This window comes from Lithobates pipiens, unplaced genomic scaffold (assembly GCF_037356315.1).
Source record: "Lithobates pipiens isolate NorthernLeopardFrog02 unplaced genomic scaffold, aLitPip1_a1.2 Scaffold_16, whole genome shotgun sequence".
NCBI lineage: Eukaryota > Metazoa > Chordata > Amphibia > Anura > Ranidae > Lithobates > Lithobates pipiens.
In genome coordinates, this window is record NW_027507748.1 from 178452963 (window position 1) to 178480664 (window position 27702).

A 27702-nucleotide genomic window follows, 5' to 3' on the forward strand; every position below is an offset into this window, starting at 1 on the left:
CTGTGCCGACCCATCAGTGCCCATCTGCCAACTCAGCAGTGCCCATCTGTGCCAACTCAGCAGTGCCCATCTGTGCCGACTCAGCAGTGCCCATCTGCCACCTCAGCAGTGCCCATCTGTGCCCATCTGCCGCCTCATCAGTGCACATCTGTGCAATAAATCTGCACATCTGTGCAATAAATCAGTGCACATCTGTGCCGACCCATCAGTGCCCATTTGTGCCGCCTCAACAGCGCCCATCTGTGCCACCTCAAAAACACCCATCTGTGCCGCCTCAACAGCGCCCATCTGTGCCACCTCAAAAACACCCATCTGTGCCACCTCAAAAGCGCCCATCTGTGCCACCTCAAAAGCGCCCATCTGTATAATCAGTGCACATCTGTGCCGACTCATCAGTGCACATCTGTGCCGACTCATCAGTGCACATATGTACCGACTCATCAGTGCCCATCTGTGCCACCTCTGTGCTGCTTCAACAGTACACATCTGTGCCACCTCATCAGTGCACATCTGTGCCACCTCATCAGTGCCCATCAGTGCTACCATGGCTAAACGAGTCTTTTCCGCTGAGGAGGCGTACCAAATTATTTCCACGGCCGACGAGAGCAACGGGGAGCTCTCCTCTTCAGATTCCTTTTCAGATTCGGATTCTGAAGCCGACATAAATTATGAGCCAGTCCTCAGCAGTGAAACACTGACTGAATCCGAGGAGGAAGATATCATCAAATACCACCAAATACCGAGGAGGAAGATACCATCAAACGAAGGCGTTATAGTGAGGCAGTGCCGTCCACCAGCACCGAAGTGCCATCCACCAGCACCGCAGTGCCATTCACCAGCACCGCAGTGCCGTCCACCAGCACCGCAGTGCCCCGGCAAGAAAGGCCAAGTACCAGTGGGGTGTCATCTCAGCCCCAAAGGGTTAGGAGCCATGCCGGCCTTCCCTATGCCCTTCAGAACCCCTTGTGGCTTCCTCCTAATTCAGGAGAGGCCAATGTTCCCCCTTTTACTGCCCAGCCAGGAGTCCAGGTGGACATGGAGAATTTTACCCCAATAGATTTTTTTAATTTAATTTTTATGGAGGATATGTTGTCGTCAATTGTGGCCCAGTGCAACCTGTATGCACAACAATTTATTTTGCAAAATCCGACCTCTTATTATGCCCGTCCCTACGAATGGAGAAACCTAACGGTGGAGGAGTTCAAGGTTTTTTTAGGCCTCACATTTAATATGGGACTCAACAAAAAAAATCAATTGCGTACCTATTGGTCAACCCACCCCCTCCACCACTCACCGCTCTTCTCCGCGGTAATGCCCAGAACCAGGTATCAGATGATCCTGAGGTTCTTACATTTCAGCGAAAATTCCCAGTGCCTTCCACGAAATGATCCAAATTACGACAGGCTTTACAAAATTCGACCAATACTTAATTATTTTTCAGAAACATTCCCCAAATTGTTTACCCCGGACCAACACATATGTGTGGATGAGTCCCTTATTAAATTTAGCGGCAGGCTTAGAATGAAGCAATTTATGCCCAGCAAACGGGCCCGCTATGGGGTGAAGGTCTACAAATTTTGCGACCGAGCCACAGGGTACACATATTCATTCATAGTGTACGAAGGGAAGGACACCCAGCTGCAGCCCCCTAATTGTCCGGACTACTTGGGATCCAGCGGAAAAGTTGTTTGGGACCTCATATACCCCCTATTGGATAAAGGCTACCACCTGTATGTAGATAACTTCTACACATCTCTGCCCCTGTTCCACAACCTTCACTGGAAGAAGACGCCAGCATGTGGCACAGTAAAAAAGAATCGGAAGGGCTTTCCTAAAAGTCTTGTGAATAAGAAGCTGCGAAAAGGAGATACCGCAAGTCTGAGAAACAAGGAGGTTCTGGCAGTGAAGTGGAGGGACAGAAGGGATGTGTATATGTTGTCTTCTATCCACAATGATACCTTCGTGGAAATCCCCAGAAGGAATGGCCCCGTAAAGAAACCCAAATGCATTTACGAATACAATTTGTTCATGGGGGGAGTCGACTTCAACGACCAAATGATGGAACCATATCTTGTCACAAGACGGACATACCATTGGTACAAAAAAGTAGCAATTTATTTTTTTCAATTGGCCATTTACAATTCCTTTGTAATTTACCGCAACGCCACCCAAAACCCCAAACGTTTCTTTGGCTACCAGGAGGAAGTTTTCACTGCCCTTATTTTCCCAAAGGGCCCACCAGAAAATATCCGATCAGATGTTATAAGTCGACTCTCCGAGCGCCACTTTCCCGATAAAATCCCTCCCAAACCAACAGGCCAAAGACGTCAAAAAAGATGTAAGGTGTGTACCAGAGCAGGAGTCAGAAGAGACACATCTTATTATTGTGCACAATGTCCTTCCCAACCAGGCCTCTGCATAGGCGACTATTTTCGGCGTTACCATACTTCAATAAATTTTTTGTGAAGTATGGTAAACATAATCCTCAGTTCCTGCCTTCATACACCTTCACACCCCTTATGCCACTGCCTGCTCTGTAACTGACCCTGGCTTGTTATTTGACCACACTTATGCCTGCCGATTCTGTACATACCGCTGCCTGATATGGAACTGACCCTGGACTGTTATTCGACCATGCTTCTGCCTAACGATTCTGTACATACCTCTGCCTGATCTGGAACTGACCCTGGACTGTTATTCGACCATGCTTCTGTCTAATGATTCTGTACATATCTCTGCCTGATCTGGAACTGACCTTGGACTGTTTGACCACGATATTTGCCTGCCTCTTGGACTGATCTTGTATTCTGCAACTGGACTAGTGGGATTCAACACGGGGTCTCACATATGTGAGGGGCTCCAGTATAGTTTTTCTGGAAGAAGAAAACAATTTTCTTTGTTTTCTTATTCCTAGATTAGGGTCTGGAGACTCGGAGGCTTCAAAGAGACTTGGGAGGGAGAAGCCTCTACTCCTATCCCCATTCTGTCCTGAACGAGGCTCTACTTCTGTCTGCTGCCTGTAGGACTTACTGCCGTCATGCCGCACTGACCACACCACAAGAACCTGCCTACTACCAGGACCAATATTTTTGGCACTGCTGACATCTCTGCACTGACCCTGGACTGTAATATGGACAGTATCCCTGCCTGCTGCCTGAAAAACTGTGTTCGCTGTTGCTGACCAAGTCCCTGCCTGCTGCCTGGACCAGTGATATCCTCCTGTGGACAACTGCGCTTCTAAAACCACAGGTAATCTTTTCTTTACCCTTTGCTCAGCATAATGTATTTGGGGGTGTAATTCTTGGTATGTGCAGGCTATGTGTCCCTGGAACGCCAACGGTGTTTCTTGCATGTTGCGCCTCTGTATGTGGCCAGGCTGTGTAAACGTCTCACACATGTGGTATTGCCATACTCAGGAGGAGTAGTAGAATGTATTTTGGGGTGTTATTTTTGCTATGTAAATGCTATGCGTTGGAAATATCTTATAAACGGACAACTTTGTGTAAAAAAAAATGCGTTTTCATTTTTTTCCACATTTTCCAAAAACTTCTGGAAAAAAATTAACCATTGAAAAGACTCATTATGCCTCATAGATTATACGTCGGGGTGTTAGCTTTCCAAAACGGGGTCATTTTCTGGACGTTTCCATTGCCCTGGTGTTCCAGGGCCTTCAAAACTGTAATAGGTGGTTGAGAAATGAAATGTGTAATTTATGCTCCTAGAATGCCTGAAGGTGCTACTTCAAAATTAGGCCTCTGTATGTGGTCAGGCTGTGTAAAAGTCTCACACATGTGGTATCGTTATACTCAGGAGGAGTAGGAGAATGTATTTTGGGGTGCTATTTTTGCTATGTAAATGCTATGCGTTGGAAATATCGTATAAACTGACAACTTTGTGTAAAAAAAAATGCGTTTTAATTTTTTTCCTCATTTTCCGAAAACTTCTGGAAAAAAATGAACCATTGAAAAGACTCATTATGCCTCATAGATTATACGTTGGGGTGTTAGCTTTCCAAAATGGGGTCATTTTCTGGACGTTTCCATTGCCCTGGTGTTCCAGGGCCTTCAAAACTGTAATAGGTGATTGAGAAATGAAATGTGTAATTTATGCTCCTAGAATGCCTGAAGGTGCTACTTCAAAATTAGGCCTCTGTATGTGGTCAGGCTGTGTAAAAGTCTCACACATGTGGTATCGTTATACTCAGGAGGAGTAGGAGTATGTATTTTGGGGTGTTATTTGTGGTATGCACATTCCGTGTGGGAGAAATAAGCTATTACAATGAAAATTTTGTGAAAAAAAAAATCGTAATTTTGCAAAGAATTGTGGGAAAAAATAACAACTTAAAATAACTCACCATGCCTCTTACTAAATACATTGGAATGTCTACTTTCCAAAAAGGGGTCATTTGGGGGGCATTTGTACTTTCCTGGCTTGTTAGGGTCTCAAGAATGGAGATAGGCCTTAGTACATCAGATGTGATCTTTTTTTGCAAATCTTTATGATTTGCACCATAGCTTGTAGACTCTATAATTTTCACACAGATCATATAATATGCAATAATTTGGGTTATTTTTACCAAAGATGTGTAGTAGTATAAATTGTGGCCAAAATGTATGAAGAAAAATTGCTAATTTGCTAAATTTTGGCACAGAAACGAAGAAAAATTCATTTTTTTTCAAAATTTTCAGTCTTTTTTCATTTATAGCGCCGAAAAAAAAAACGAGAGGTGATCAAATACCACCAAAAGAAAGCTCTATTGGTATGAAGAAAAGGACAAAAAAATCATTTGGTTACAGTGTTGCATGACTGAGTAATTGTCATTCAAAATGTGAGAGCACTGAAAGCTGAAAATTGGTCTGGGACTGAGGGGGGTTTAAGTGCCCAGTAAACAAGTGGTTAAAGTGGAGCTCCACCCAAAAGGAGAAGTTCAAGCATTCCTCCCCCCCTCCTATGTCACACCTTGGCATGTAATTTTTTTTTGGGGGGGGGGGTGCGGGTACCTAGTTTTGATAGGTACCCGCTCCCACCTCCGGTCAGACCGCCTAGGTGATTTAACTGTAAGTTCTCCTCTTCCCCTCCCTCCCTGCAATCGTCTTGGACAGGTCCCAGAAGTTTGCCCGACCAGTGCACACCCAGCCATGAAGCCGCAAGCCAGGGAGAGGATCGAGGGGAGGGAGAGAATCAAGGGTTTGGGCAGCAAAATCACTGGATACTGGGACAGGTGAGTATGTGTTTATTAAAAGTCAGCAGCTACACTTTTTGTAGCTGCTGACTTTTAATAAACACAAAAAGACTGGAACTAGTTAACCCTTTAATGGATAAAGGGAATGGTGTTTATTTTTTTATTGAACATTTATAGTTGCAAGAAAAAAAATAATCTTACCTCGTCTTTAACCCTTTCCTGCCTAATTCCACGTACACACGACTGGACTTTTCGACGGACTAGGTCAGACGGTCTTCCAGACAGACTTTCGGCAGAGGTCCGACGCACTTTCTGAACGAACAAACTTGTCTACACATGAACGGACTAAGTTTTTAGTCCGTCGGACTTGAGTCCATCGGATAGATTTGAAACATGTTCTATTTCTAAGTCCGTTTGATTTTTTTAATAAAAAACGATCGGACTAGCCCACACACGATCGGATTGTCCGACGGACTGATCCCATGGCACCTAGTCTGCAGGAAAGTCTGGTCATGTGTACGGGGCGTAAGTCTTTTTCCAAATTTTGTTGCTTACAAGTTAAAAAACAATTTCTTTTGCTATAAAATTATTTAGAACCCCCAAACAGTATATATATATATTTTTTAACAGAGACCCTAGAAAATAAAATGGCGATCATTGCAATATTTTATGTCACACGATATTTACACAGCGGTCTTTCAAACACAATTCTTTGGGAAAAAATACACTTTCATGAATTAAAAAGAAAACAGTAAAGTTAGTCCAATTTTTTGTATAATGTGAAAGATGATATTACGCCAAGTAAATAGATACCGAACATGTCATGGTTTGAAATTGCTCACACAAACTACGAATGGCAACAAAATACGATAATTAAAAATCTCCATAGGCGATGCTTTAAAATTTTCTACAGGTTACCAGTTTAGAGTTACAGAGGAGACATTGTGCTAGAATTATTGCTCTTGCTCTAACGAATGCAGGCAATACCTCACATGTGTGGTTTGAACACTGTTTACATTCATGGGCACAACCTACGTATACGTTTGCCTCTGCACGCGAGCTCTGAGAATCTTTTAAAAAAATTTTTTTTCTTTTTACACTGTCTCTTTAAAAAAAAAAATTCTCATAATTTTTATTGCTGTCACGAGAAATGTAAACATCCCTTGTGACAGTAATAGGCAGTGACAGGTACAATTTATGGAGGGATCTGGGGTCTATAAGACCCCAAATCCCTCCTTTGCACCTAAAAGTATTCAAAACGCCAAAATCTGTGTTTTGGAATACTAAGTATTTTTTTTAAATTGGTGCCATTGGCAGCTGAGTAAACCGGAAGTGATGTTATGGCCCATGTCTGCCAATCAAACCAAACAAAATTTTTGCTTTAGTGCCAAATCCCCATTTCCTCCAAGTGCCCTTTATCCTCTTTCTTCCCATCTTTACTACTCTCTAGTAACTCAATAACTAGTTTTTATCCTAATGCCGGGTACACACGACTGGACTTTCCAGCAGACTAGGTCCGACGGTCTTCCCGACTGACTTTTCAGCGGAGTTCCGACGGACTTTCCGAACAAATGGACTTGGCCAAACACAATCACACCAAAGTCCGACGGATTCAAACGTGATGACTTACGACTGGACTAGAATAAGTAAGTTCATAGCCAGTAGCCAATAGCTGCCCTAGCATCGGTTTTTTGTCCATCAGAAAGATTTGAAACATGTTCTAAATCTAAAGTCAGTCTGATTTTTAGACAGCAAAGGTCCGATGAAGCCCACACATGATTGAATTTGCTGTTGAAAATTCCGGTCGTGTGTACACGGCATTAGGCTGCTCGCCTTAGTAAATAGATAGCAAGGTATTACTGTGAAATGTCCCCTTGGAAAATAAATGTCTCTCCTGTACCTGCAACCTGGAAAATAACACATAGCTGAAGCTCTCTTATAGGGACAGATGGTCTAAACTTTCTTCACTCCACAAGAAACCTTAACTGATTTCTGTTTCTTTCATCAATTGGGAGATGTCTTCTCATTTCCTGTTCTGATGGCTGACCTCTGCAAAAACACAGGAAGTAGGAAGATATTCCTTTACTGTCTCTTCTGTCAAATAGACAGAAAGTGGAACCTCCGCTGATCGGAACCCCCCCCCCCCCCTCCGGTGTCACAATTGACACCTTTCAGGGGGGAGGGAGGTGGAGATACCTGTCAAAGACAGGTATTTTCACCCACTTCCGGGCATAGACTCCCACGGGAGTCTACGCCATTTCCTGCCCTGCCGCACTGTCTGCTGGGACACACACGGGTCCCAGTGACAGCGCGGAGATTTCCTATTGCGCGGCGCAGCTCGCGCATGCGCAGTAGGGAACCGGGAAGTGAAGCCGATTCTCTTTACTTCCTGATTCCCTCACCTCGAATGGCGGCGGCAGCAGCCGAGGCCCGAGCGGTCGATCGGCCTCGGCTGCCGGCATCGCTGGAACCCGGGACAGGTGAGTGTCCATTTATTAAAAGTCAGCAGCTGTAGTATTTATAGCTGCTGGCTTTTAATATTTTTTTTTTGGGCGGAATCCCTCTTTAAGCAGAAATCCCTGAAGTGTGAACACAGACAGCAGTAAAACTTAAAGTGATTGTAAAGTCTTGTTTTAAAAAAACAAACAAAAAATAAAAAAAAATGTTATACGTACCTGCTACTTTTTTTCTTGGGTTCCTTTTCACTGCTCCTGGCCCCTCCCGAGTCACATGTCCATGTGTTCATTCAGAAAAAGAGCCCTGACCTGTCCCTGCCCCCTCTCTCCCCTGATTGGCTAACTGATTTTGATTGATAGCCATGGGAACCAATTGCACTGCTGATGTGTCTCTGCCAATCAGGAGGAGAGTCCTAGATGGCTAAGACAGTCGTGGACATCGCTGAAGAGAGATGGGCCTCAAGTAAGTAATTAGGGGGTGCTGGGGATGCTGCTACACATAGATTTTTTGTTATTCTAATGCATTTGAATACATTAAAATAAAAAACCTTCTGCCTTTACCGCTCCTTTAAAGTGATTATAAAGGAAAAAAAATTATCAAAAAGAAATAACAAACATGTCACATTTACTTGCTCTGTGTAATGGCTTTGCATAAAGCAGCCCCAATCCTTCTCTTCTCAGGTCCCCCATCGGGGCTCCTGACTCCTCCACCTTGATCAGTGCCCCCAGTAGCAAGCCACTCTGTGTCCATAAGACACAAAGAGCATGGCTCAACCCTGCCCCTCACTCCCGTCTCACTGATTGACAGCAGTGGGAGCCAATGGCCCCCGCTGTAGCATCTAAGCCAATCAGGAGGAGATGCAATAAATGATTACATCATTTTAATATAAACCGCACTCCCAAATATATACAAGCAAACATATAGTCACAGTGAAGTAATAAACATAAACATCCCATCAAAGGTGATGTGAATGGTGTCACTAAATCTGAAAAACCAAAACATATAGAAAAATATTGTATTATGATTGTCCATAAAATAAAGTCCAAATAAAATCCAGTTAAAGAGAAGTAATCATCCACCAAGAGTGATGACAAAGTGATGTCCTTTCCACCAACATATAGATGTACAGCACACTCACCAGACTCTATTGACCCCTATTACAGAGAGTCAAAAACAGCAATGGGGTATTTCCTGGAAATTCACAGGCTGATGACCACACATCCGAATCCATATTGCTGCTAACATCCACCCAGATATCCTAATAAGAAGATACTCTAGAGATGTATAACACTGAACTCTAGCGCCCTAGTATAGCTCAGCATAGGTTTACAGATGAGGGCAGAGAGAAGAGAGCTATCATGGTGTAGTATTACTTTTACTTTATTTAATTTATTTACTTATATTTTAAAACCAACAGTAATGCACTTACATTTAAGTAGACAAAATTCAGCATTAAAACATTAGGAACGCCGGTTTGCATTCCACCTGCCTTTCACGAACTATAGGAAGTGATGTATGCGGGAGGTTCTCCCTATGTGTTTCGTCAGCCAATGTCTGACGTCACCAAGGGTGAAAATCAGGAGGGAGAGATCCAGGAGAGCCTCAGATCTCTTGCACATCATTGGATCAAGATTGGGCGTAGGTAAGTATTAGGGGGGCTCAGGGGGGAGCTGCACACTGAAGGTAAAAAAGCTTCAGCCTTTACAGCCACTTTAACCACTTAAGCCCCGGACCAATTTGCAGCCAAAGGACCAAGCCCCTTTTTGCGATTCTGCACTGCGTTGTTTTAACTGACAATTGCACGGTTGTGCGATGTGGCTCCCAAACAAAATTGGCGTCCTTTTTTTCCTACAAATAGAGCTTTCTTTTGGTGGTATTTGATCACCTCTACGGTTTTTATTTTTTGCGCTATAAACAAAAATACAGCGACCATTTTGAAAAAATTGAATATTTTTTACTTTTTTGCTATAATAAATATCCCCCAAAAATATATAAAAAAACATTTTTTTTCCTCAGTTTAGGCCAATAGGTATTCTTCTACATATTTTTGGTAAAAAAAATCGCAATTAGCGATTATTGATTGGTGTGCACAAAAGTTATAATGTTTACAAAATAGGGGATAGTTTTATAGCATTTTTATTAATATTTTTTTACTAGTAATGGCAGCAATCAGCAATTTTTATTGTGACTGCGACATAATGATGGACACATCGGACATTTTTGACACATTTTTGGGACCATTGTCATTTATACAGCAATCAGTTCTATTTAAATGCACTGATTCCTGTGTAAATGACACTGGCAGTGAAATAGTTAACCACTAGGGGGCGAGGAGGGGTTATGTGTGACGTTATATGTTTTTTTATTGTAGGGGGCGTGGCCTGGCATGTGACGTCACTGATCGTCTTTCCCTATAAGGCTGGATTCACACCTATGCAGTTTTTGTGCTTTTTGCATTTTGCAGATTTTCACTACAGAATGTGTTCCATAGGAAACCATGTTAAATGGACTGTAGTGCAAATTTGCAAAATGCAAAAAGCACTAAAAATGCATAGGTGTGAATCCAGCCTTCCAGGGGACAGACGATCGGTGGCAGCCACAGTAGGAAGCACGGGGAGAGGTTTGTTTACACAGACCTCTCCTCGTTCTTCAGCTCTGTGACCCGATCGCAGCCCACCAGAGGCGATCGGGTCCACGGGTCCCACGACCATGGTCCCGGAGCTCAGGGCCGGGTCACGAGCTCGCCGTCAGTGGGGACCCACTGTTGGGCACTTAAAGAGTCACGTACAGGTACGTGATTGTGCCCAGTTGTGACATTCTGACGACCTATATGTGCAGGAGGCGGTCCTTAAGTGGTTAATAGAGATTCTAAGCCCCAATAAAAAAAAAATTAAAAAAAAGACTCTAAGCCCTTTCATATTGCTTTCAAAATGAAAAAAAAATACTGAAGTTGCACTGTAATGTATTTTTTTTTGTTGTTTATAATTCATAATTACTTATGTAATTAATAATATATGATGATGAGACATATAGCAAAGAATGAAGCTGGAAAGCAGATTCAATTAATTGTGAAAAGATGTCTTCAAGCTCTTTATGGGAGGATCACAGAACAGGCCTATATATGTCAGGAATAAATTACGGCTAATATATTTTCTCACATAATAAAATTTTACATGTCAAATATATACAAATGCATTACTAGTCCAAAGAGAAAAGGACTTCTATGGCCTGCGGTCAAACTGGAAGGGGTTTCATGAATTTCCACAGTAACTGATCTATTTTTTTTTAAGAGGATGATAACTGACCTCAGGTTATTAAAACAAAAAAGATGACAGTCTACCCCTTACAACCCTGCCCTAAAATGTCCTCATCTGCAGGGTTAATACATTTAAGACATACTTATACAACAAAGACAAATATAATTAAAAAAATACAAGCCTTGGGGAAGTTTAACTAAAATAGATTTAAATAGTAGACAAGAACAACCTAACTAATGGCACTCAATGCCAGGCAGATGCTGTAAAGGATAAAACAATCCTGAATGGTACTAAAAGGGAAATAGAATCAAGAAAAAGATGTAAATTTCTATCAATGTATAAGTTCCTTGCCAGACCACATCAAGAAAACACATATGGAATGGAACGAACATAAAGGACTTCAGTGATTGTCAAAGGCTATAGGCACATGGGCACATTTCTTAGTGTTCTGGATGTCATTGAGCTGTTGAACTGCTATTTGTGTAAAGTAATGCACTGCGCAGATATATGTCTGTTCACATGTACTACTTTACACAAATAATGGTGCAAAACTGAATACAGTGGCCTTCACCTATTCATGTCAATTGGCAGCAGTACACAGCTCTAGGTCAGAAACACACAGACACAGAAGTAAGCAGCGTCTTTGTGCTGCATTGGCAAATGTGCCCATGTACATGTAGCCAAACTTACCATGTTAATATGAAAAAAACAAGTGAAAGACCCTAGTGTATTTATGTATAAATGTGATTTAGGGACCTTAGGGACTGATATGAATGTATAATATATAGGTAAAGTGCTGCATAAATTGATGGTGCTATATAATTACCGTATATACTCGAGTATAAGCCGAGATTTTCAGCCTCTTTTTTGAGGCTGAAAGTGCCCCCCTCGGCTTATACTCGAGTCATCGCTGTCTGTCTGCCCGATCAGCGTGTCGAGCAGACAGACAGCGGCCATTCTAGGATTCAAAGGCCGCGCCTCCGCCTCCGCCTTCGCCTGTGATAGGCGGAACACTGAATTTCCCAGCAGCCTGTGTTCCGCCTATCACGGACATCGTCTCATCCTCGTACTACGGACGAGGATGAGACGATGTCCGTGATAGGCGGAACACAGGCTGCTGGGAAATTCAGTGTTCCGCCTATCACAGGCGAAGGCGGAGGCACGGCTTTTGAATTTTAGAATGGCCGCCGAGGCGCCGACGAAGAGCGGCGATCCTGGCAAGGCACGGGACGGAGGCAAGGCAAGGCACGGCACGGGACGGGACGGAGGCAAGGCACGACACGGGACGGAGGCAAGGAGGCAAGGCACGGCACGGGACGGAGGCAAGGAGGCAAGGCACGGCACGGGACGGAGGCAAGGAGGCAAGGCACGGGACGGAGGCTCGGGACACAGGTAGGCTGGACACACACACACACACACACACACACACACACACACACACATGGACACACACACACAGGGATGGATGGATGGAGACACACACACACAGGGATGGATGGATACACACACACACAGGGATGGATGGATGGATGGAGACACACACACACACAGGGATGGATGGATGGAGACACACACACACAGGGATGGATGGATGGATGGAGACACACACACACAGGGATGGATGGATGGATGGAGACACACACACACAGGGATGGATGGATGGATGGACACACACACACACAGGGATGGATGGATGGATGGACACACACACACACACAGGGATGGACGGACACACAGGGATGGACGGACACACAGGGATGGACGGACACACACACAGGGATGGACAGGCATGTCTCACCCTCGGCTTATACACGAGTCAATAAGTTTGCCAGTTTTTTGGGGGGTAAATTGGGGGCCTCGGCTTATATTCGGGTCGGCCTATACTCGAGTATATACGGTACCTGTAATAAATAAAAAAATAAAATGCAACATGTTTTTTTTCTGATACAGCCTTCCTGATTGAAATAACTTATGGTCACTAAAAGCCTTCTAAATATATTTAAAAAATTCAAAGTCAATCACTTTGGTAATTGTCCACCAAAAAAATTATAAAAAAGTTTCATGTGATAACACTGGAGGAATTACACTTTGCTACAATGTAAAGTAGTGAGTATACAGTTTGCATAACAGTGTAAATTTGCTGTCCCCTCAAAATAACTCAATATGGAGCCATTAATGTCTAAACCGCTGGCAACAAAAATGAGTACACCCCCAAGTGAAAAATTGGTCCGTATTGGTCCAAATTGGGCCCGATTAGCCATTTTCCCTCCCCGGTGCCATGTGACTCGCTAGTGTTACAAGGTATCAGGTGTGAATGGGGAGCAGGTGTGCCAAATTTGGTGTTATCCCTCTCACTCTCTCATACTGGTCCCTGGAAGTTCAACATGGCACCTCATGGCAAAGAACTCTGAGGATCTGAAAAAAAAGAATTGTTGCTTTACATAAAGATGGCCTAGGCAATAAGAAGATTGGCAAGACCCTGAAACTGAGCTGCAGCATGGTGGCCAAGACCATACAGCAGTTTAACAGGACAGGTTCCACTCAGAACAAACCCGTCCATGGTCGACCAAAGAAGTTGAGTCCTCAGCGTCATATCCAGAGGATGTCTTTGGGAAATAGACGTATGAGTGCTGCCCACATTGTTGCACAGGTTGAAGGGATGGGGGTCAGCCTGTCAGTGCTCTGACCATACTCTGCACACTGCATCAAATTGGTCTGCATGGCTGTCATCCCAAAAGGATGCCTCTTTTAAAGATGATGCGCAAGAAAGCCCATAGTTTGCTGAAGACAAGCAGACTAAGGATATGGATTACTGGAACCATGTCCTGTGGTCTGACCAAGATAAACATATTTGGTTCAGATGGTTTGTGTTTGGTTTTTGTTTTGGTTTAGATGGCGTGTGTGATGGCAATGAGGTGATGAGTACAAAGACAAATGTGTCTTGCCTACAGTCAAGCATGGTGGTGGAAGTGCCATGATCTGGGGCTGCATGAGTGCTGTCGGCACTGGGGAGCTACAGTTCATTGAGGGAACCATAAATATCAGCATGTACTGTGACATACTGAAGCAGAGCATGATATCCTCCCTTCAGAGACTGGGCTGCAGGGCAGTATTCCAACATGATAACGACCCCCAAACACACCTCCAAGATGACCACTACTTTGCTAAAGAAGGTGAGGGTAAAGGTGATGGACTGGCCAACATTTCTCCAGACGTAAACCCTATTGAGCATCTGTGGGGCATCCTCAAATAGAAGGTGGAGGAGCGCAAGATCTCTAACATCCACCAGCTCCATGATGTCATCATGGAGGAGGGGAAGAGGACTCCAAGCACAACCTATGAAGCTCTGATGGACTCTATGCCAAGAAGGGTTAAGGCAGGGCTGGAAAATAATGGTGGCCACACAAAATATTGACACTTTGGGCCCAATTTAGACATTTTCACTTAGGGGTGTACTCACTTTTGTTGCCAGCTGTTTAGACATTAATGGCTGTGTGTTGAGTTATTTTGAGGGGACAGCAAATTTACACTGTTATACAAGCTGTACATTCACTAATTTACATTATAGCAAAGTGTCATTTCTTCAGTGTTGTCACGTGAAAAGATAGAATAAAATATTCACAAAAATGTGAGGGGTGTACTCACTTTTGTAAGATACTGTACATGGATCACACCAAAAAAATCACACCAATTGTAGACAAGACTATACAGTAAAGGGTTCTTATATGTGTTGGTATTAGCCAATATACCGTGGTTAAGGCTCTTCACTGTTACTCTCCCTATATGGTATGAGGTTTCTCCCATTCAGAATCTCGATCACCAATAAGGGCACGCCGCACCTCTGTTCTCATGCCTTACTATAAAATGTAAACATCTCTTGGTTACTCTGTAAATTCCATGGCTTATGTAACCAGGCATGGGAGTGGCTATTTGAGGAGTATAAGAACCTTACACATCGGCCAGCATCTTAGGCCGCGTACACACGCGCGGACTGTTCGCCCAACCTTGTTCGGCAAACAGTTTGTCAAACAGTCCGCTCAAAATTTGCATGAGCGGACTTGCCCACACACGAGCGGACTGTTTGACGAACAAGGTTGGGCAAACAGTTCGCTCAACTTTTGAAATGAACGGACTCGCCCACGTAAGGAGGCAAATCCGCCCATTTCGAGCGCGTGTACAGGTAGGCGGGGCCCGCGAAGGATACGTCGCGGGCTCCGCCGCCTGGAATGGGCTTAAAGGGGAACCCCAACGCCGAAAAAAAACGGCGTGGGGGTTCCCCCCAAGTCCACACCAGACCCTTGTCCGAGCACGCTACCCGGCCGGCCAGGAAAGGGGGGCGAGCGAGCGCGCCCCCCTCCTGAGCCGTACCAGGCCGCGTGCCCTCAACATGGGGGGTGCCTTGGGGAAGGGGGGGCCGCGCGGCCCCCCCACCCCAAAGCACCTTGTCCCCATGTTGATGAGGACAAGGGCCTCTTCCCGACAACCCTGGCCGTTGGTTGTCGGGGTCTGCGGGCGGGGGGCTTATCGGAATCCGGGAGCCCCCTTTAAGAAGGGGGCCCCCGGATACCGGCCCCCCACCCTATGTGAATGAGTATGGGGTACAATCTACCCCTACCCATTCACCTGTGAAATAAAGTACAAAAAAAAACACAACACATAGAAAAAGTATTTTATTGCACAGCTCCGGGGGTCTTCCGTCTTCGGGGGTCTTCTCGCCGGACTCCTCCGCTATGTGTGTGTAGCTCTTTTGCTAGCGGAGGAGTCCGGCTTTCTTCCTCCCCGCCGCCGGCCTCTTCTCCCGACTTCGGGGGTCTTGTCCCCCTCTTCGGTTCTTCTGCCGGGCCACCGCGCCTGGTCCGGTGGCCCGGTCTTCTGTCGCCGTCTTCCGTTCTTCTGTCGCCGCCTTCGGTTCTTCTGCCGGGCCACCGCGCCTTCTTGTAGCTCTTTTACAGGCGGTGGCCCGGTCTTCTGTCGCCGATGTCGCCGATGTCGTCGCCGCCGCCGCCGCCGCCGCCGCCGCCTTCCGTTCTTGTTCTTCTTCTTGTTCTTCTTCTTCTCCTGGAGATGTTGACTCGACGAGCTCTCCGGCCGGAATGCCAGGGACGCGCTCTGCTGCCACTTATATAGTGACAATGGGGCGGGGTCACATGGTATATGTCACATGGGTTGGTCACATGGTGACCCCGCCCCCTTACGATGTCATAGTCCCCATGTGACATCAACCCATGTGACCAACCCATGTGACATATACCATGTGACCCCGCCCCATTGTCACTATATAAGTGGCAGCAGAGCGCGTCCCTGGCATTCCGGCCGGAGAGCTCGTCGAGTCAACATCTCCAGGAGAAGAAGAAGAAGAACAAGAAGAAGAACAAGAACGGAAGGCGGCGGCGGCGGCGGCGGCGGCGACGACATCGGCGACATCGGCGACAGAAGACCGGGCCACCGCCTGTAAAAGAGCTACAAGAAGGCGCGGTGGCCCGGCAGAAGAACCGAAGGCGGCGACAGAAGAACGGAAGACGGCGACAGAAGACCGGGCCACCGGACCAGGCGCGGTGGCCCGGCAGAAGAACCGAAGAGGGGGACAAGACCCCCGAAGTCGGGAGAAGAGGCCGGCGGCGGGGAGGAAGAAAGCCGGACTCCTCCGCTAGCAAAAGAGCTACACACACATAGCGGAGGAGTCCGGCGAGAAGACCCCCGAAGACGGAAGACCCCCGGAGCTGTGCAATAAAATACTTTTTCTATGTGTTGTGTTTTTTTTTGTACTTTATTTCACAGGTGAATGGGTAGGGGTACATTGTACCCCATACTCATTCACATAGGGTGGGGGGCCGGTATCCGGGGGCCCCCTTCTTAAAGGGGGCTCCCGGATTCCGATAAGCCCCCCGCCCGCAGACCCCGACAACCAACGGCCAGGGTTGTCGGGAAGAGGCCCTTGTCCTCATCAACATGGGGACAAGGTGCTTTGGGGTGGGGGGGCCGCGCGGCCCCCCCTTCCCCAAGGCACCCCCCATGTTGAGGGCACGCGGCCTGGTACGGCTCAGGAGGGGGGGCGCGCTCGCTCGCCCCCCTTTCCTGGCCGGCCGGGTAGCGTGCTCGGACAAGGGTCTGGTGTGGACTTGGGGGGAACCCCCACGCCGATTTTTTTCGGCGTTGGGGTTCCCCTTTAAGCCCATTCCAGGCGGCGGAGCCCGCGACGTATCCTTCGCGGGCCCCGCCTACCTGTACACGCGCTCGAAATGGGCGGACTTTCCGAGCGGGAACAGTCCGCTCATTTCGAAAGTACAGCGGACAGGCCCACACACGGGCGGACTGTTCGCTCAAACACAGTTTCAGCGGACAGTTTTTCGGAATTTCCGAAAGACTTTGTCCGTCCAACTGTCCGCTGAAACTGTCCGCTGAAAGCCCACACACGGGCGGACTGTCCGCCCAAACACTGTTCAGCGGACAAGGTTGGGCGAACAGTCCGCCCGTGTGTACGCGGCCTTAGTAAGAGAAGCTTAGTGGGAAGAAGATTTTTGTGGTCTCCTTCCCCTAGTGAAGCACTGGTCCTAAGCCAACTGGATAGCACTAATATTGGGAAAGGTTTATCAGTCTGTGTGCTGTAAGACACTAAGTGATATTATTAATGGAACATTAAAATAAAAGCTATTTATGATAGGAATGGTTTGATGACAATGGCTCCAATCTGGTTTAACCAATGTGTGGATGTTTTTCTTTTTAAACTTCTCTCATCTCTGATAACAACAAACACATAACATATATAACATTCAAAAAGGTTTGTGAACTATTAAACCCACATTTCCTTGACCTATCAAAACCTTGCTTTGAACAATGCCAGGTTTCACCAGGTCTCATGCAGCATTAGTAAAATAATCCGACAGCCTTGTACATATGGGATTCCCTCTAACTTTGTTGCATATGCTGATAAATTCCCTAGTCCAACTACCAAAAAAAAGTATGATTCTTCTAATTTAAGCCTAAAGACACATTGGAAAAAAAAGTGATACAATTTGATTAAATCATCTATTCAATTACAGGCGGTCCCTGGGTTACAAACATCTGACTTACAAACAACTCCTACTTACAAACAGAGGGAGACAACAGGAAGTGAGAGGAAATCTACCCCTAGAAAGAGAAATTCACTCCTGTAATCATGGGAAAAAAGGTGTCTCCACCGAAGCGGTATCACCAATCCATGTTTTTCCACAACAACCCAAATTTTTCAAAATCCAATTGTCACACAGACAAAAAGTGAAACCTTCCGAACAGGGGCACACACAGCAAAACACAAGTTACAGGTGTTAACCCTTCCCTAGGCTATCCCAAAAACTTAAAAATTATATTTTTTGGTTGGAGCTACACTTAAAAAATGTACCTGTTCAGACTTGCAAACAAATTCAACATAAGAACAAACCTACAGTACAGACCCTATATCATTTGCAACCCGGATTTCCTGTGCTTAAGAATGGTTGCACTTGAAATCATAGTCAAGCAAGTCCTCAACTAAGTTCAGAGGGAAGTTGTACACCAACAACTGCAGTGGGTCAACAGAGAAGGGTATCAAATATAAACAGGACAATGCATTTAGTGTTATTGTTTGAAGTATGAATATATTTAAATCACATTTCTTTATGATACTAGGATGATTTGTAGCATTCTTACAGAAAACTGACCCCTATAAGGAGTCATAATCGGTCACAATAGGCCAGAGTAACTGTTTTTGGTACATATCACATCTGGAATATGTTCTTCTGCATTAAGTCTGCAGTCCTCTACTATTAGTCTATATCCTAGCATCAGATGAACATGTGTTGTTTTTATGATGCTTTAAGGTTATCACTATAGCAACATAATAGTCCCATCTCAGAAACTGACAGATATGACAATATATGCAAAGCTTGTCAATTGTACATATCCTATGTAAAATATAATAGGAAAAAATGATCATCAAGCCATACATGAGGTGACCAGGCATGCCTATATTCTGGGAATGGTCCTGATGATACTGCAGTCTTTAGGTCCTAGCATCCACCTCTAGAAAATGTAATTATTCAATGGAACATTTAACTGCACAGACTATCTATATGTACAGAAACACTGCTAAGAATTTGAATAACAATTACGTTGACTATGTTTTACCTTCCACTCTACAATGACAATATTCGATAATATGAAAAAAAGGCTTATGGTACAAAAAATTTAGTAGCTAGCCAGGTGCCAAAATATTACGTTTAGGTCATTATAGTTCTGAAGTTATCGAAATTCATTGAATGACATTGAAATATAAGCATCTTTGGTGCAGTTGGCAATAGGATCAGTATGAATGAATACACATCACTTAGTGCTTGCTAGAAGTATTAGGTCATGCTTTGCACATGCACAATAGTTGTCTGAAAGAATCATGAACCCAACACATGGTAACTACATGGGGGGATCAAAGTGTATATTAACCAATATTGGAAACTGTTTAGTTTATGTCTTATCTGAGAAGGAATTTTAGCAGTTCCTAGATGGTGTCTACAAAGGGTCTAATATACTTAGTGTTATATAACTGAAAAATAGTCTTCTTATTTCTGTTGGACACCCAAATTTAAAACCATGCAAATATTTAGAAGCTGATTCTTTCTAAAAAAAAAATATATAATTTTGTAATTTTGGGCGGTGAGCCTCCACACCAAGAGATATCATCATTCCTTAAATGTATACACATGCTTCCTATAAAAATGGGTTTCCTGGTCTTAGCTGAAAGACACTGATGAATATACCGATTGCAGGTTACTTTGGCTTGACTTCACAGCTCAGGATTTGCAGGTCTAGTGATTAAAAGCAGAGGTTCGTTCACCTTGCACATGGGTACCGTCATCTTCCTCCCTCTGCTGACACATCAAGGAGGCGTTTGATTTAATACAGTAGGAGGCGGAATTATTTGGCAAGAGTTTCCTGAACATTTTCCAACTAAAGAGAATACAGCAGCACATTGATATGCTGATGACTTAACCAGCTACATAAGCAGCAGAAGAAGTTTTTTCCTCCTACTATCCCATTTTACTGTCCAATTTCTCTGTCTGGATAGAGTCAGCATGTAGACTGTGGACACACCTGCCCCCTGCCTGCCATCTCACTCACTGACACATGATTCCCATTAGCAAACTTTGCTACTTAACTGGGCTCTAATTAACTTTATTAACCCTTCCCTGCTCTTCACGAACACTTTCCTTAAAAAAAGAGAAGCCAAAATAGAAAAATGTAAATGTTTTCTGCAATTGTCATTCAACAGATTATACAGAACATTTCTTCCTAAATGAAAGGTTTTATCTTCCTATAGTAAGAAAAAAAGTCACGTATGGCACATAACAATTCAAAGAGCAGTATAAAGCAGTACATATTAGATAGTAGATATTCAGAAAGAGACTCTAAGGAGCTTTATGTTAGTAAACTAATTGGAGCTGATTTATGATTAATGGGTTACTATACAGTAGTGATAGGTGTATTATTAGTAAGATAGTCATATCGCCAAAGCTACTAATACTGCAAATGTTCCATACTACTAATAATAACAGCTTCTACACTCAATTATATGTATCACATGAAGACCTATTACTGTAAAAAAATATAATATATTGTACAATATCAACTATATGATATATTAGTAAGATAGTAGTACTAAAGCTACTGCTCTATATTCCTATTAAAAAAAAAAAACCCTCTAGAATTAAATGTAATTACAATAAGTATCACATGCAGACCTATTACCGTAACATAAAACAATATAACGTACAATAACAAAGATATGATATTGATAAGATCGTAATATTATTAAACTACTATTACTGCAAGTGTTCTATACTAACAATAATAAAAACACACTAGAATCGCATTAAATTGCAATAAAATAATAAATTAAAAACTATATAGCAATGTAGAATAACATAATATAATGGTATATAATGTAAAAAAAGACAGTGAATTACATATCTTGCATGATGCATTAATGTGCTTTTTACACAGAAATACTTTTCTTTATTAAATGCAATCTTTAATAAAAACAAATTTTTTAATGAATGAATGAAGATAGTTTTAAATCTTATGAACCACGAAAACCTCAATTAACTACAGTATTTACAGCTCAGCTCATTATTATATCCAAATATAGTAAATAACTGTAATACCCTGTACAAAATTGCTAAGTCTAACCCATTCAGTGTGCAAGTAATGGAAAACAAATACATTTGGAAATAAAAATCACAAATTACCTGTATGATGGTAATATTATCACACACGCCTGTCACAGTCCATCTTCTATTTAACAAAATCAGTGAGTTAATGAAAGTTAGCGAGTAATTTTTATTATCTCCTTTGCTGATAGAGTTTCAGTCCTGCAGGTTTTGTATGGTATGCTGTCACTGCATCCACATGGAAACGCTGTATAGAAGTCATAAGTGCAAACACAACCACAAATCCATTGAAGTCAGTTGTGCAAAGTGAATCCACAATGTAAAGCATAGGTATCCTCAGCTATCAGTGGCGGTTGGGCATATTAATAAGAGAATGTGTAAAGTTTAAAGCAGAATTTCATTTCCCAATCACATAGCATCCACTTAGTACAATCTGAGCAGTGATCCAAAATAGTAGTGAATAAGCAATGCTGGAAGCATGAACCTTAAAGTAAGGTTGGATGCCTGCTCCCTCCTTCTTTTGTTGGGAGGGAGGAGGGCGCAGCTCAGGCTCTGCTGGTGGGAGGCTCTGCTCCTGGAAAGGACCTGATGCAAAACACAAGGGACTTCTGTGGATGCTGGAAGGAGCTATGAACTTTTTCATTTATGAACTGATCTTATAGACAGATCAGACTGACAGACAGAGAGAAATTCCCTTAAGGCACAATGACAATCCCAACAAACCTAAAGCAGTAAACCTAAGTAAGTGTAAGCAAACAGCTGCTTTAGTCCATGCTGGTCTGCAGACAGAGCCATCAGCAAAAACTCCTAATATTATTATATAGGATTGAAGTGGTGCCAACAGTTTGTGCAGCATTTTACAATATAAAGGGAGACGGCTCAGTTACAATATAATACACGCAGGGTCCTGCTCATATGAGCTTACAATCTAACAGGGTGGGGTAGGTTTACTATACTTTTATTCTGTACATAGAGTGACAAGCTCGGTTGCCCATTTCTGACAGCTGACTGCATATTTTTGACAGGACCTTTAAGGGCTCCGTCAATGTTTAAAAACGCATGCGTGCTAGAGTGCTTTATGTAGGGGTAGCGAGGGGCAATGCAATTGGCGTTATTTACAAAAGGTAACTCCACTTTGCACTGTAAGTGCACTTAGAAGTGCAGTCACTCTAAATCTCATGCCGCGTACACATGACCGCATTTTTCGATGGACTAGGTCCGACGGTCTTCCTGGCGGACTTTCGGCGGAGGTCCGATGGACTTTCTGAATGAACAGACTTGGCCACACACGACTGGACTAAGTCTGTTCAAAAGTCCGTTCATTTTGAACGTGATGATGTAAATGGGACTAAACAAGGAAGTTCAATAGCCAGTAGCCAATGTCCTAGTGTCATATTTGGTCCGTCAGACTGGCACACAGAAGAACGGTTTTCCAGAATTTTAGTCCATTGGACTTGAGTCCGTTGGATAGATTTGAAACATGTTTTATTTCTAGGTCCGTCAGACTTTTGGGAAAAAAACACACATGATCGAATTGTCAGACGGATTCCAGTCCGCCGGACCAAGTCTGCCAGAAAGTCCGGTCGTGTGCATGCGGCATAAGGGGTAGATCTGAAATGAGTGGAAGCTCTGCTGATTTTATCATCCAATCATGTGCAAGCTAAAATGCTGTTTTTTATTTTCCTTGCATATCTCCCTCAGATCTACAGTGACTGCACTTACAACTGCACTTTCAAGTGCACTTGTAGTGCAAAGTGGATTTGCCTTTAGTAAATAAACCCCAATGTGTTGTTACAATGCATCGCATTGTTTACTTTTTTTTTTTTTACTTTCTTGAAATGTTTCGAAATGACACTTCTTCTAACTCTACAAACTGTAGTGCGTTGCAACGAGCTGAGGTGCAGTAACAAGTGGTAAGGTTAGTTGCACTGTGAAAAACAAAAAGGCAGCATGTCTGCATGTGATCAGGGCACATAGAAAACAATAATTTGCTACATGCCCTGCAGCTTAACAGGTATGCTGCAAACAAGCCTTTAGCACTATATTTTATAGAACTTCGCTTCATGCTTGCCTAAAGCTAAACTCTACGCAGTGGAAATCGCAAGAAAATAATTTCTAGCCAACTGCAGATTGATATAAATTTTATTAAATCTGTTTGCATACAGTAGTTAAAATAAAAACCTGCTTTCACAGCAATACTCACCCTATCTCTGACACTGTCCTGGTAACTTACCACTATGTCATCCGGTGCCAGTCCTTCTCTGGATTTATTGATGCCCAGTGGCATTCACCTACTTCCTGTGGGCCAAGGGAATCAAGGACATAGCCCCTGGGGTCAGTGGTGTACTTTGCTTTTGTGCCGTCCTAGGCAAGACTAAAATTGGGCGTCCCCAATCTAAATGTGTCCCACCCCTTCCTTTTCAAGTGGCTATGTGGGGTCTCTGGTGGCTGTGTGGGGTCTCTGAGGGCTGTACAGGGACTCTGGTGGCTGTGTGAGGTCTCTGGTGGCTATGTGGGGTTTCTGGGGGCTGTACATGGTCACTGGTGGCTGTGTGGGGTCTCTGGGGGCTGTACAGGGACTTTGGTGGCTGTGTGAGGTCTCTGGTGGCTATGTGGGGTTTCTGATGGCTGTATAGGGTCTCTGGTGGCTGTGTGGGGGCTCTGGTGGCTGTACAGGGTCACTGGTGGCTGTGTGTGGTCTCTGGTGGCTATGTGGGGTCTCTGGTGGCTGTTTGTCATCTCTGGTGGCTGTGTAAGGTCTCTGGTGGCTATGTGGTGCCTCTAGTGTCTGTGTGTGGTCTCTGGTGGCTATGTGGGGTCTCTGGTGGCTATGCAGGGGTCTCTGGTGGCTGTTTGAGGTCTCTGGTGGCTATGTGGGATCTCTGGTGGCTATGTGGTCCAAGCATGAATGAACCATGGGCCCTGAGATCTCAGGGGTCACATCCTAAAATCTCAGGAGTTCATGCTTGGACTTGTAGTCCTTCACTAGTTGGGGTGTCAAGTCCTTAGCTCTGTGGGGTTCATGTTGGGACTTGCAGTTTTTCACTTTTGGGAGGGTCCCAGAATTAACACCTGAGATCTAAGGATGTCACCCCCCAAAATTGAAGGATTACAAGTTCCAGCATGAACCCGTGAGATTTAAGGACGTGACCCCCAAAAGTGAAGGACTACAAGTCCCAGCATGAACCCCCCGAAGAGCTAAATATGCACCCATTAGATCTCAGGGATTCATGCTGGGACCTGTAGTCCTTCACTAGTTGGGGGGACGGGGGGTGACACATCCTCAGCTCTGAGGGGCTCATACTGGGACCCTAGTCCTTCACTTTTGGAAAGTCTCATCTCCAAAATTGTAGGACTACAAGTCCCAGCATGAACGCCTCCTCTTTGTATGGGTCTCTGGCTCTGCAGTGACTGTGCCCCGCTCCCTCATGATGAGGCTGCATGTGCCCAGCCTCACCTTACACTTTATTTCCCTTCTTCCCTTATGCCAGAGGCCCAGAGAACATATAGGACGTGGATGATCCACGGAGAGTACTAGGTGTGGAGGAGGAAGAAGTTAAATCCTCCTCCACTTTGCATGCTGGGGCCGCTTTGGGGCATTAGGGCAGGGAGTCGCGGCCGTGACGTTACTGATTGCTAGACGCCAGGCAGCTCTAGCAACCAGTGGCTAGTAGAGCCTCAGCCAACGTTGGATGTGGAGCCAGCACTACTTACGAGTTCCTAAATTGCCCAGTCCCCCCTGCTCCCTGTATTCCTCAGCGAGCGAACTGCACGCTAGTGTCCCTTTTTTCTGGGGAGCAGCGCCGCCTCTCCCCCCCCCCTGTAAAATGCCACCCGAGGCAAATGCCTTGTTTGTCTCATGGCAGTACAACCCTGCCTGGGGTGTGTCATTAAGCCTCCCAGGGCTTAAATATTGCAGAGAACCTCGCCTAGATCAATAAATACCGTTCTCTGCAGCATTGAGGGCCACCAAGGACATAAGAAGAGAAAGAGATCCTGTTACACCAAGTGACCGAACCTAAGACACCTAAAAAAATATATTTTTACAGAAGATTTTCTTAAAAAATGATGGGGCTCTAGGGGGAAGAATTTCTTTAGTGTGTGTGTGGAGGGGAGCCACTAGACTGGAATTGGAATTTATATATATATATATATATATATATATATATATATATATATATATATATATATTTTTTTTTTTTTTTTTTTTACATATATTGAATACATGAATGTGAAAACATGAATTTGACTTGGTATTAGCCTCTTGCAATGCCCTAAAGAGCAGCACATATATTAGGAGAGGGAAGGACAGAACTGGAAGGCAATCAGGTGTGTTGCATTTAAATAAGCTGATCGGAAATAGGCTTAAAGAAAGAGAGAGCAGAGTGAACAGGAAGATGACCTTATCAGTCTCCCACTGCTCTTTCATTATCCAAACAGTAGGTTGAGAGTAGAGAGAAGACTTCACTGTATCACTTGAGAAGTCTGCAACTACAATAGAGAATGTGGTAGAGAAAGTACAACCACTTAGGGAGGCAAAACAGATCTTTGCTGCTCTGCAGCCAAATTAACTTCAGTCCAGGAGATAAAAAGCTTCTGTGCCCTTGACAACTATTATTATAGAGAAACGCGTCTGGCCGGGCCTCACACGTGACATCATTCCGCACACCAGATGGAAGCTTGGATGGTGTTTGCTTGCTGTGTTATATGCCGTTTGTACCCATGCGTCTTGAAAGTGTATTTTTATTATTTTATTACATTTGTTTGCTAAGAAAAACTGTACTAACTTGAACTCCTATGTATTTGAATCCTTTCTACAGAGTGAGCTGATTCAGGAGCGAAGAGTTTGTTATCTCCTGGACCAGAGTTTATGTGGCTGCAGAGCAGCAAGGCATTCTCTGATCCCTGTGTGAGATGTAATGGTCTGGTAAGGGGTTTATTAGTCCTTTGTGGTGGAGTGGCTTCTGTAACACAAACCTTTCCTTGGTGGGGCTATTCACTCAATAATCTCACATAGAAGTTGAAAAGTGTGGTGGTGGATTGTATTTCTGCACTTTATTTGGACTTTTTTATCTACATATTCTTCATTTTTATTTTTATTATATATATATATATATATATATATAAAATTCATTCATGTATTTATATTTATTAAGCACATTATTGGAGAAGTACTTTTATGGATTGATCGGTTATATTTATTTATTGTGTCCATTATTACAGCACACTTATTATGTTTTTTATAGTTTTGTCACATCTGATGTCCAGATAGGGGGAAGGTTGCTGCAGTCCTCCTTTTTAATGAATTTGAAAGTATTTGTTTTAATCTATTTTACTTATTAACAATTATTTTATTTTTTTTGTTACAATGCATTACATAAAAACAATAGTGTGAGTCTGCTCTGAGTGGTACCTGATACTGTAGGTGATCAAAGTAGCTATCTGTAATTCAGTCCAAGTTGACAAGCCAGTCCAAGCTAAGGAGTCATGTGTAAAAAGAAACTTTGCAGTAATGTGTAAAGTGTTTGTGTATGCTTACTGAATAAAGCTGCTGGTATCATTGCACACTCTAATAGCTTCCCAGGTGGAAGGGTAAATTAGGCAGAAAGCAAAGGTGCAGCATGATTGTGGATGAGAGTGCAGTCTATGTTTAAAGAAATCCCGTACTGAGAAATGACATGAGCCACCATTGATGAACCCTGCTTTTTTAGAACTTGCTTTGAATTACCTGGCTGTTCTGATGTTCCAAAGGCTTCAGTGCAATCTAAATCACTAATACAGAACAAGTATGTTGACCAAGAGTTCTGCCTTAAAGTGACAGTAAACGCTGATTAAAAAAAAAAAGAAAATTATATTTAAGTAAACGGTATAGTCTTAATTCAAAAAGTACCTTGTATTGCTCTCAGGCCGCGTACACACGCGGGGACTGTTCGCTCAACTTTGTCCGTCAAACAGTTTCAGCAAACAGTCTGCTCAAAATTAGCATGGACGGACTTGCCCACACACGACGAACGAACAGTTTGCTGAAACCGTGCGCGATGACGTGAACGGCACGTACGACGGGACGGAAAATACAACGTCCTATACACTGCATTACAACTTTCGGCGTGTAAATCCTTTCTGAGCATGCGCGGAACTTAGTTTGACGAACAAGCCTACACACGAGGGGACTGTTCGCTGAAACCAAGTTTCAGCGGACAGTTTTTCGGAAATTCCGAAAAACCTTGTTCAGCAACCTGTTCGCTGAAACTGTCCGCTGAAAGCCCACACACGGGCGGACTGTCCGCCGAAACACTGTTCAGCGGACAAAGTTGGGCGAACAGTCCCCGCGTGTGTACGCGGCCTCAGACTTCTCCAAGTCTTTGAATTCCTTTTACTGTTGTGATCTGATTTCTTGTTAGAGGGTGGCATCATACGTTCTCCATGGTCCCTCTGTATGTAGGAAAGTAGTCACCCTCTCTTCCTTGCTCCCTCCAAAAGATTGACTAGAGACAATGGGGGGGGGGGGATTTACTAACTTCAGCTTGGTTATTTAAAGTGGTAATAAACTGCTGTGTTTTTGTTTTTTTTGCAACCTGCAAGGCAAGGGAATAATGTGCTAGTATGCACCATTGAAGGCGCTTCCATT

The 27702-nt window shown here is 43.9% G+C and overlaps 1 protein-coding gene across 1 annotated transcript in view; it reads right to left on the reverse strand.

Moving 5' to 3' along the window:
• The window catches only part of MXRA5 (matrix remodeling associated 5), a 70311-nt gene extending 48766 nt beyond the window's left edge, over window positions 1–21545 (reverse strand). The window contains exon 1 of the mRNA XM_077480815.1: window positions 21153–21545. The gene's annotated coding sequence lies outside the window, so the exon portion shown is untranslated. The remainder of the gene's footprint in view (window positions 1–21152) is intronic.
• Between the last annotated feature and the right edge of the window lie 6157 nt (window positions 21546–27702).